The 12095-nt window shown below is 38.3% G+C and overlaps 1 pseudogene across 1 annotated transcript; it reads right to left on the reverse strand.

Moving 5' to 3' along the window:
* Window positions 1-914: 914 nt before the first annotated feature.
* Window positions 915-6515, reverse strand: LOC148855523 (sucrose synthase 7-like; annotated as a pseudogene). Its single transcript, XR_016113240.1, has 16 exons — window positions 6367-6515; window positions 6140-6272; window positions 5825-5979; window positions 5323-5515; window positions 5107-5225; window positions 4777-4993; window positions 4605-4696; window positions 4347-4520; window positions 4121-4237; window positions 3876-4042; window positions 3315-3539; window positions 2508-3074; window positions 2218-2356; window positions 2038-2114; window positions 1534-1557; window positions 915-1369 (listed from the first exon to the last, which is right to left on the reverse strand). The product of XR_016113240.1 is annotated as a sucrose synthase 7-like (transcript).
* Between the last annotated feature and the right edge of the window lie 5580 nt (window positions 6516-12095).

A 12095-nucleotide genomic window follows, 5' to 3' on the forward strand; every position in this document is an offset into this window, starting at 1 on the left:
CCCTTGAACTCTTAAACGCATTTTCTTGATATCCAACAAAAACATCAACTCTAAACATTTATATTCTCCACCTCTATGCTCATTATATTACAAATTAACTTCTAACGATTTTAGTAAATAAAAAATAAAAATCACACAAATTGGTGAACACTCCCTTAGGGCTTTATTTATAGGGGATCTAGGTGGTGGATGGGAGCAGCTGGAAGAGGAATTAAGCACATCTGGCTTGAAGATGAATCTGCAGTTGTTTGCATATGTTTCATTTGAGATTGGTGCTAGCTTCAAAGGAATAAGAGTTAACATGTTTTGGGTAATCAAGTTTTTTTTTTTTTTTTTCAAGGAACACTTTGTTTAAGGAAATTGAGTCAAGTATTTCATATAACAATGAACGGTAGAAATCATATTGAGTTGAAGGGAAGAAGCACTGGAAATTTATAACAATGAAAAAACAAAGTGTACAAAACTCTCTTCCATATAGGCTACAAATGGATGTGCTTGATAGTACCATAAAAAAGGAGCATTAAATTTACCATAAATAATCTCATCATAAATATGTATTAGATGACTGAATTGAGAGGATTCACATAAATAATCCACCTACTTACTATTAAGAGAGAATATATAAAACCATTTATAAGCATTTCCCCAACAATTTTGAATGGTTTGTGTGCTTCAGGCTTGGCTCTTTTATGGCCAGCATTTTCTTTGCTTTGGTGATTAATGGGGCAGTATTGTTAGTTGGATTAAACTTCATTACTAAAATGACTTTCCACTGTACATATGGTTGTTATGGACTTTTGTTTTATGGAAGGCTCAAGTTAGTTTTATTCTCTTCAAGTCACTCTTTGGGTTTCATGCTGAATCATTGATTTGATTCCTTGGCAGTTCATTTTGATGCAAGCTCAAACCAACTATTTCTCAAAGATAATTCACAATCTTATACTGTTTCTGAATAGAAAATTCACATTTGGTGATATTCATATGGAAACAAAATTGAAACTGCAAGAGTCCAATTGATCCCATAATGAATTAGCTTATTTGGAATGATACAACATGTTTTATTATAAAATTCAGATCATGACACACATTACAAGTTTACTAGATGCATCAGATCAGTTGCTGTTAGGCAAAGATATGACGGTACAACCTTATTAAAATGTAAGAGATGAAAAGAGAAAGAAAAAGGAAGCACTGCCAACGCCCGTTAGGACAAGCTTGACTGCTACTTGGGGACCCAAGCTGCTTGATATTATCCTCTTCATGCTTGGTTTCTTTATTGATCTTTGAATCTTCATAGTTGGTCTCTGAACTTTCTGACACTAGTTTTTTGATCGCTGGCTCTTTACTATTGATCTCTGTACCCTCATTCCTGCAAGGAATACTCTTTTGAGTTGAAACAGGATAGAATCCTAAGACCAATGTGATTCAGGAATTGACTGAACATCCTACAAGTCATTTAAATTGTTCAAATAAGCGATTACCCCATTGAGAGTAAGAGGAATCCAGGGTTGATTTGATTGGGATTGTCATTACCTTTGTCGTTGAGAAGATGTGCGTCTGGTTTCATAAACACAGAAGAAACAACCATGTAAATAGTTAGAAGAAAAATTTATAAAATAAATGAGACAAGTAGTTCAATTTTGCAGATAGTTCCTTCTATTTTCAGACTAATATGGAGAAATCTGAGAGGCATAATTAACTAAGGGTCTTTTTGGTTCGTAGTTGGAATCGGAATTGGAATGGTCCATTCCCATAGTCTGTTTGGTTCAGACAAGAATGGGAATGGGAATTAAAATCAGCAGGAATGAGATTTCATTCCCAAGGGAGAGACAGGGAATGGCCATTCCCTCAAATGGGGGAATGCCATTCCAGCAGGAATGAGAATGGGATTCTGATTCCGCCCAACCAAACAGTTGGAATCGGAATAGCCCATTCCAATTCCGATTCCAGACCCCTATTCCTGCAAACCAAACAGACCCCAAGTATATTTATACAAGGTTGGTATCTTTTAGTTGCTACATGATGGAGTTAACATGCCTTTGTGTTGTCTGGGGTTTTGGCTTTGGAGCTGGCGGTTGTTGGGGTTCATCACTTGGTATTGGTACATTCTTTACCTGCAATGAAGTCAACAGCAATGAAAATAAGCAATTATTGGAACTTCTTTATTTCTTTACTCAACTATTAATTAATACCTAAAAGCTAAGTAAACCAACTCACCAAGTTTCTAAATTGAAGATTGTAGAACATTTGAAGGTATCTTTGTTTGGCATGCTTCTGTTCTTTGTTCAATTGTTTCCAGAAGCTGTAAATGGATCCCATGTTCAACAATTTGTTTGCATAAATCTTCCATGTGTAGCTGCAAAGATCCATCAAAAGAAAATGAAGAAGAGAAAATAAGCTATAAATATCGTATGCTAACAATCAATATGTGTCTTTTTTGAGCTTTGGTTTCTGCATTATATATATATATATATAGTAAATAAAAAGTAATAGGCTCTTTTAGTTACCATTCATATATGCGTTGAAGACCAGCTATGGATATCTTTTTCCAGTTTTCAACATCCTCCTTGCACTTCTCAAAGAAATCAGCAATCTTATTGCTTGACTCATCTCCATTGTTAGGATCAATGTGGAATCCTGAAACCCCATCAACAATGATTTCTGCTGGGCCTCCTTGATTGGTTGCAAAGGTTGGCAGTCCACAGTTCATTGCCTCAATCACTGTAAGGCCGAACGCTTCATATAAAGCAGGCTGTACAAAAGCACCCTTTGTATCAGCAATGCAGCGGTACAGTTCTGCATTCCGGAATCGATCGGTCTGAGCTGCTATCCATCGGATCTGACCCTTAAGTTGGTACTTGTCTATCAGGCTGTGCATCTTTTTTATTTCTGAAATTTCTTCTCTGTCTTTTGATTTGGATGGGTCAAAGAATCCAGCTACAACAACTAAATTAACCAAATTCCTCAGCCTCTTGTTCTTCCCAAACCACTCGGTTAATCCTGTAATATTCTTCACAATATCGAGCCTTGCCATTGAGAAGATAATGGGCTTTTTCCTGTCCTCTAGAAACCCACTATTCCAGGAATGGTTTGAATGTTAGAAACTTCCTGATATACTATCAGTTTCTTCCTTTGTTATAGTGCACAAAAGACAGATTTTAAACTTACCAGTTAAATTATGCAGGGTAAGTAGCATATGCAGAAAGTCATACTTAAGATGCTAGACATGGCATGCCATATTTTGGTGTCACAGTGTTTGCTACATATTTGTCTACATGTGTTTGAGGTAAATGAATTCTAACCGGGAGACTCACATGTGTTCATCATTATCCTCCTTACTGTAGAGTAGTTCTTCAATTGCAGAATGAAATGAGGTCAGCCGCTTTTGCTTTTGTGTGTAAGGGAAGTACACGGATTGATCAGCCCCAGGGGCAGCAATGTTGAATTTGGGATCGAAGACGTTGATGCCTGAGACAATTCGACAGAGCCCTGGTAGTGTAAATGCAGCATGACTTTCATACTGTCCAGGCCTGTCTTTACTGCAGAGAGAGAAAAAAAAAGCCTGAAGTTAGCTGCTGTAGATAGTATTTCACTTGGAATTAGTTGAATTTCAATTAAGTCTCTTTCCAAGTTTTTTCTGAATGGTAAACTTGCAAAAATAGTAAATGTAGATAACAGCACAAAATTGTTGCCACAATTCTCCCAACGTTTTCAAAAACTTGTTTACTTAATAATTGTGCTGTGCCAGTCAATAAAACAGTTCTATCCTTCCTAGCTAAATTCTATATACTCTCTATACGCCTGAAAGATTATCAACTAGGTTTTAGATTCTGTAGTAGGAGATTAAAAATCTGAAATGTGGTTTAATGTCTAACCTTCCTGCAATTTCCTGATATGTGCTTGTGATGATGAAATCAGTAGTATTCATGGAAATGATGTCAGCTGTAAACTGACATGAGAAATGATATTTAGCATCTAGTTCTTTCCACTTGATATCTGAGTCTTCATACTTTGTCTTCTCCAGAGCGTGTGCAATGGTTCCCTATTTTTGAGACCCTCAAGTCAGTAATTTCTAACATAGTAATCTAGCAATTTTCCTAAGAACGATCAATTATCAGACCTGAGTTATCCCAAGTTTGCTTGCCATTAGTGATGCCACCAAGTTTCCATCAGTGTAGTTTCCAATAATAAGGTCCAGTTTCCCTTCAAAATGGTCAAGGATCTTGGCAGTGGCATCCTAGGAATTCAAGAGAGATCAGAAAATTGATGAATAAGGTTTGCATTAGAATTTAGAAACAAAAGAAGCATAAGCTAAGACTGAAGTTTGTGAATCAATGAGTACTTGCCTGAGTAAACCTCTCAAGGTAGGGGTAAATATCAAAGCGAGAAACCCACTGGCGTAGGACACCTTTTTCTGTTCTGAAAGGGACACGAAGGATGTGGGAGTGCTTTGTGTCAAGGATTGGTTCCAACTCCTGGTTGCATTTTGTTCCTCGAGCATCTGGTATAAGTCTTGTAACCTGTATAGGAAGCAATAAGTATAAATTCTATTAGATACGTAATGTACTTATGCTTAATATGATTCTTTAGTGATTATAACTTACCATAAGAATCTGAGGCTTGATATATAGGCCTTGCTTCTTAATTCTAAGGAACAATTCCTCCTCCAAGGCCCTTGATCCAAAATGTAAACCACCTGTTTAAAATAACAGATGCATTAACCTCATTCATTGACAATGAATGTAAATTTATTGGTATTATTGGCCGTAGTTATACCTGTCCACCAGTATCTGGCAAGCCAAGGACATCAGCTTGGCCAAAGTATCCATGGGGAGAGAAGATTACGACATTGAAAATTGTTGGAAGCCTACTGAAGAACTTCTCCATGTTCAGTGGGTCTGGTGCTTGGAGGACCTCTGATAGTGATCTCATTGTCTCTTTTACAGTTTCTGCGGTATCTCCCCATCCTTTCTCGAAACCCCATTCAGAAAATCTGGAAAATACAAATGATTTAACATAAGATAAGAAAAAACAAACACGTTTTACGGCCTACAAGTCGATGTTCATGTAAGTGTATGAAGAACCAATGTGAAAAGTATAGTATACCTCTGCTCAAAATTCTGATATGGTGCATCTTTGGGATTTGAAGAGAGGAATGCATCAGCTAATATCAATGCTGTTTGAAGCTTTTCAACTGTATTGAGGGTCTCATTGATCATAAGATTCTGAAAAATTTTCAACCCGAAGAGGAATTGATTAATAGCTGCCATATATAATGTGAGAATTAGCAGGGTTCCTTGTTAGGTTATCTTGTTTCCGTACCTCTCCTTGATGATTAAGAGCAATTAAGTAGTCCACTAATAGCTTTGCACTCTTAGCATGCTTCCTTAGCTTGGATGCCATGAACTTCGAGATGAAGTTAGCTCCATTACCAATTGAAGAAGATAAGCTCAGTTGAGGCATGGAGAAATCAAGTGCTCCAAAATCCACTTCCAATGCATTTTCATCGGTTGCCCTGTATGTTATGTGATATTATTGAACCCCTAAAGCTTTAAGATTGTGAATGACATTGGGTTTTGAAAATTCATGAGTAGCACATCACTTCTGAAAAGATGGTGAAGATATGATATAATTTGGATGAATTTAGTATCTTAAGGGTAGTTACTTCAATTATTGGGCAATTAGATGAAAACTCAGGTAATCCAATAATTTGTTTAGGCCTGTTTTGGAAGGGTTATTCAAGTGTACAACGGGTTGCAATGTTCAAAATTGGAAATGTGAGGGTGAGTCAATTTTAAAACACTAATATGTTAAGGGGACTTACCATTTCTCATCAATGATCATTTCTTTAAATTTCAAGTACTCTGAAGCAGTTATTGCATCTACTCCTAAATCATCAGCATTCACCTTAACAAATTCCCAGGATCCAGGATTGGGCCTGACTGCAAATGCAATGCAAGGCGGAACAACAGCTGCCTCCTGTGATTTTTAGAAAATTATTTGGATATAGGTGGTCAACCATGAAAGGTTGAAAATGAAACAGAGATAGAGATAGATAGATAGATAGATAGATAGATAGATAGATAGGTAGGTAGACATATAGATAGATAGGGGGAGAGAGAGACTGGTTGATATATACCTGAGTGAAAGACAGGATGTAACCAAAGAAGTCCTCCAAGACTTGGGCTTTTTCAAGCTTATCTTCTATTGTCTTCTCCATTTCATCCATTAGTTGTTGGCGCTTCATCAACCTCCTTCCCTTGGAGACATACCTGTTTTCAGATGTCAATGCATTGGAACAAGAATCTTCTCCACTATCAAATTTAATAGGACAGAGGACAATGAAGCAGGGAAATCTTGACATACGTTGTAAAGCATCTCTTCATATAGTACTGGCTTTGCCTCAAGGCCTCAGGCATGCTGTCAGCAATGGAGTCTGATAGTTTGAAACTTGACCCAGAAGCCATTGGACCAGGTAGGAGAAAGAAGCTTGAAGAGATCTATCTGAATTCTGGGAAGAGTTGCAGGACACTTATGGTTGGACAAGCCCAGAACTTGGGCAATTTATAGAGATGGGTTTAGCTTGATTTGATTGATTTTTCAATTAGATTAAAGCTAATGTAGTAGTTTCCTTTTAGTTTGTACAAGTTTAGTGATCAGGATTAAGAGTTTTCTTGCTGGCAATGGAGTCAGAGTGACAGGGTGAAGGAATAGGAGAAAGCACATTCCTTGGTTAGGATTGGAGAGAAAGATTGAGGCTAGAAAGGAATTCATCACCGTGAAGAGATCCTTTGTCTGAAGTAAATTGGCTCTGTTTCACGCTTTTCAAGTTTGTTAATTTGGGGAAGGAATTTGTGGGGGCGTGATACACGACTTATGAAATGAGTTTTATTCTTTTCTTTTCTTCTTTAATTCTTTCATTTGTGTTGCTGACCGTTAAAATCAGTTATTTTTCTCAGAAAGAGAGTAGGGAAGTCTAGCTGTAGATTCAATTATGATACTCCAAGTCAGCTCTCTACACGTGCATCCCTCGGGACTGGCATGAGTTCCAGTAGAGGAGGATTCAGACAAGGATCTATGGGCCTTATCTGTAGCACGTGCGACAGGAAATCTTTGACCGTCAGATGAATGGGATTTGGGATCTATATAAAAGATCTAATCGGCTATACCCTGAAAAGAATTCAGGACTATAACCCGCTCCACCCTGTCAGTTCAGTGCAATTTCATTTGCACTGATGCGAAAGTATGAGAGTTCAAACCATTAGGCTCAGTATGGGAGTTCATTTGCACTTTTGCTTTGGGCTATATCTCATTTTTGTTTCAGGTTTAATTTTACTTCATTTGCAATGCAAACAAATAAGATGAGCCAAAAACTTGAACAGAAATAAATCAAATTTTGCACTTAATGCTCAGTTTGGAAGGAGTACAAATATAAATATGTACAGTGCAATTTTATTTGCACTAGTGCAAATGAAAAAAATGCAAATTCTTATTTAATTTTGTTTTATGTTTTACTTTATTCTGCTTCATATTTTAATTTATTTCATTTGTATTACAATCAAACAAAATAAGCTTAAATTTAAAACAAAATTAAGTCAGAATTTACACTCAATTCATTTGCATTAACATAAATTCATTTGCATCGCAACCAAACACAGTCTTAGTTGCATTTATGATTGGTGGAGAGCAAATAATTGGCGACCCCACAGCCTAAAACAGCTATAATATTTTATCTAATCTGCTTTCTGACTTTTTACTTAGTTCCAAGTCTATCACAACAAAAGCAGCAAAAATTTGCCGATAAAATTAACCATTTAATTCCTTCTCAGATTCTTAGGCCAGCTTTGGATAATAGTCTTACATTCATCAAGCTATATAGAGAGTCCATCCCTGGCAACCCTTGTACAAATAGTTGCTGACTATAAAGTTGTAATAGCCAAAATTTGCTTTCTTTCATTATAATCATCAATCTTTTTTTGTTATTCCATTAATTCTGTTTAACATCATATCCATAGTTGTATTATTGGCTCTTTATTATACTCCGGCCTGCCTTTGAGTTCCGTTAGTTTGATAACACCCAAGAAGAGAGAAGAAAGAAAGAGAGAGAGAAAGGAGGAGAAAAGGAGAGAAGAAAAGTCTGGTTCGAATTAGGGAAAAATTACTTCTCCCATTCGGCCAGACATGTTTTATATTACTAATATAGTGGAAAAGACACATGTACACTTATTTAAGTGAGGGACACTAGTTCTAATATAATATTACAGATCAACAACATCAACATAAGTATAAAGATAAAAATACCCCTACACTAACACTCCCCCTCAAGCTGGTGAGTATATATCATATAATCCCAACTTGTTACATATGTAGTCCACTCTTCTCCGACTCAACCCTTTTGTAAATAAGTCTGCCCACTGGTTCCCTGTGTTAACATATGCAGTGTCTATCATTCCATTCAGCACATTCTCTCTCACAAAGTGACAGTCAACCTCTATGTGTTTGGTTCTTTCATAAAACACCGGATTAGAAGAAATATGAACTACAACCTGATTGTCACAATAGAGCTTCATTGGAGTGTTAATATTGTATCCTATCTCCTGTAGAAGGTTCCTTAGCCATACTAATTCACAAGCAGTATGTGTCATAGCTCTATATTCTGCCTTTGCAATGCTTCTCGCCATGACTATCTACTTCTTACTTTTCCATGTCACTAGATTACCCCCAAGAAAAGTGCAATAACCCGTGGTAGAGCTCCTATCAGACATAGAACTGGCCCAATCAGCATTAGTATACCCTTTTATTTCAAGTTTTCCACCACTTTTGTATATCAAACCATGACCAGGGACCCCTTTTAAATACCTCACAATTCCTAGAACCACATCCCAATGAGGAATTAGAGGTTTCTGCATGAATTGATTTACCACACTAACCGCAAATGAAATCTCTGGCCGAGTAATGGTTATCTAGTTCAGTTTACCTACAAGTCGTCGGTATTTGCCAGGGTCTTCAAACACTTCACCCATATCACTGCTCAACCTAGTATTTGTTTTCATAGGTGTTTCAGTTGGTTTAGCACCTAACAAGCATGCTTCCTCTAGCAAATCAAACACATATTTCCTCTGACACAAATTAATACCATGCTTAGATCTTGCTACTTCTATCCCCAAGAAATATTTCAATTTACCAATGTCCTTTGTTCGAAAGTGTTCCTGTAGAAAAGTCTTCAACCTATCAATGCCCATTTTATCATTCCCTGTAATAACAATATCATCTACATACATTGCCAATAGGATTTTTCCTGCCTGAGAATCATGACTGAAAATGGAATGATCAACTTGGCACTGTTTCATACCAAACTTCTTTACCACCTCACTGAACCTACCAAACCATGCTCGAAGAGATTGCTTAAGCCCATATATAACCTTCTTTAGTCTGCATACCTTACCCTCCTCCCCCTGAGCAACAAACCCTAGTGGTTGCTCCATGTAGACCTCCTTGAGCAAATCACCATGCAAAAAAGCATTCTTGATATCAAGCTGATAGAGGGGTCAATCATACATAATTGCAAGAGAAATCACAACATGAACCGAACCTATCTTAGCAATTGGGGAGAAAGTCTTTGTGTAGTCAATACCATAGGTTTGGGAGTACCCTTTTGCAACCAATCGAGCTTTCAGGCGCTCAACACTACCATCAGGCAAATACTTAACAGTATAAACCCACTTACAACCAACAGCCTACTTCCCAGGAAGAAGAGTGGTGAGGTCCCAAGTATGATTATGAAGTAGAGTTGAGAGTTTTTCTTCCATTGTATGACACCACCTTAGAGAGGCAAGGGCTTCTTGGACATCCTTAGGGACAACAATTGAGGATAACAAAGAGATAAACTGGCGATGGGAAGCAGAAAGGTGAGTGAGTGAAACATAATTAGAAATAGGATGAAGGGTACAAGTGCGTTTACCTTTCCGCAAGGCAATGGGAAGATCAGGATCAGATACTTGGTTTGGGGCTGGTGTGAAGACAATTGTCGAATCTATCGACGGTGATGGAACCGAAGGAGTAGTAGATGGTACAATGTGGGCGATGTGTATACACTTGACGAATAGGTGGGCGTTCAACAAGTGGTGGCACTGGATGCAAGGACTAGGTCACGACTGGAACAAGGGGAACAAAATCAGCTACTGGAAGTGGAAGAGGGGGAGGTGATGAGGAGGAAGAAGCATCATCGGACCCCAAGAAAAATGGAGTAGACTCAAAGAAGGTAACATCAACACACACAAAGGAACACCGAGAACTAGGATGGTAATACTTATACCCTTTCTAGGTCCAAGAATAGCCAAGGAAGATGCACTTAATGGATCGTGCATCTAACTTGTCCTTCCCAGGGCCCAGATTATGGATGAAGCAGATACACCCAAAAACCCGATGAGAAAGAGGAAACAGAGACAAGGTGGGAAACAAGATAGTGAATGGGGAATGACCATCAAGGATAGACGTGGGCATCCGATTAATCAAGAAGCAAGAAGTAAGCACCGCATCACTCCAAAAGGGTTTGAGAACATTCATGTGATGCATGAGGGATCGTGTGGTTTCCAAAAGATAACGATTCTTTCTCTCAGCCACTCCATTTTGTTGTGGTGTGTAGGTACATGAGGTCTGATGCATAATGCCATGTTGGTTCAAGTATTCTTGAAATGATGAAGATAAATATTCACGGCCATTATCAGACTGAAAAGTTTTAATGTGAACACCAAATTGATTGCGAATCTCAGCATAAAATTTTTGGAAGATGGTAAACAATTCACTTCTTTATTTCATTAAATAGAACCACGTCATCCTTGAAAAATCATCAAAAAAATGACAAAATATCTATATCCATTGTATGACATCACTTTATAAAGACCCCAAACATCTTAATGAACCAAAGAAAAATGACTCGACACACGGTTATCAACCCTAGAACTAAAGGGAACACAATGATGTTTCCCCAACTGATATGACTCACAATCTAAAATAGAAAGTTGACTCAACGAAGGAACTAAAGATTTCAAAAATTTTAGTGAAGGATGACCAAATCAACAGTGCCACTGGAGAGGAGAGAGAGATGACTGGAGAGATGTTGATATTCTTCCACCACCATCAAGATAATACAATCCACCAGCTTCATGCCCTCCACCAATCTCCATCCCCGTCTTGAGATCCTGAAAAATACACGTAGAAGGGTAAAAAGTAATAGAGCAATTAAGTGACTTGGTTAACTTACTAACAATCATAAGGTTAAACGGAAATTCAGGGACATACAAAACTGAGGATAAAGATAAGGGGTCAAGTGAACATTGCCAACACCACAAATCGAGGATGTGGAACCATTAGCAAGAGTAATAGATTGTGATGTTGAGCAATGAGAGAGGGAAGAAAACACACATGGAGTCCCAGTCATGTGATCGGAAGCTCCAAAGTCAATAATCCAGGAATTGGGTGTGGATGCCAAACAAGCCATACCTGAATGTGTGAAAGTAGCCATGTTCTGCTAAGATGTGGATTGGACAAACATCTCATACTCATCACGGGGAAAACTCACCATCTCCTTCCCGGGAACATCTGTGGATGTAGGAGGCATGTGATCAGTTGAACAATTCTCTTGTCTTAAATTGGTGTCACTAGTCATGGCATGATTGGCCCAGGTTGAGGGTGAACCATGCAAGTCATAGCAATAATTAATGGTATGTCCATCCATACCACAATGAGTACATCTCCTCGGACTCGAGCCATGTCCTCTGCCACGGGCTCCCCCTGAATCTCTACCTCTAGTATGACCACCACCACGGTTATAGGTAGGTCCACCACCACCAATCCGGCCATATACCAGACCACTGCTACCACCACAACCAGATTGAGCTCCTCGAGCTCCACCTCTAACACCACGGCCCCTTGACACTGTAAAGGCTAATCTATCTGAGACATTAGAGTTTTCAGTAGATCCAATGGAAATCCTCTGAAGTCGAGCAAACACCTATTCTAAGGAAGGGAGAGCTGACCCTCCTAGTACCTGAGCCCGCACTGGTTCATACTCAGATTTCAGCCCCACCAAAAAT

Source organism: Nelumbo lutea, chromosome 4 (assembly GCF_056320005.1).
Source record: "Nelumbo lutea isolate HS-2025 chromosome 4, American lotus-T2T, whole genome shotgun sequence".
Classification (NCBI taxonomy): domain Eukaryota; kingdom Viridiplantae; phylum Streptophyta; class Magnoliopsida; order Proteales; family Nelumbonaceae; genus Nelumbo; species Nelumbo lutea.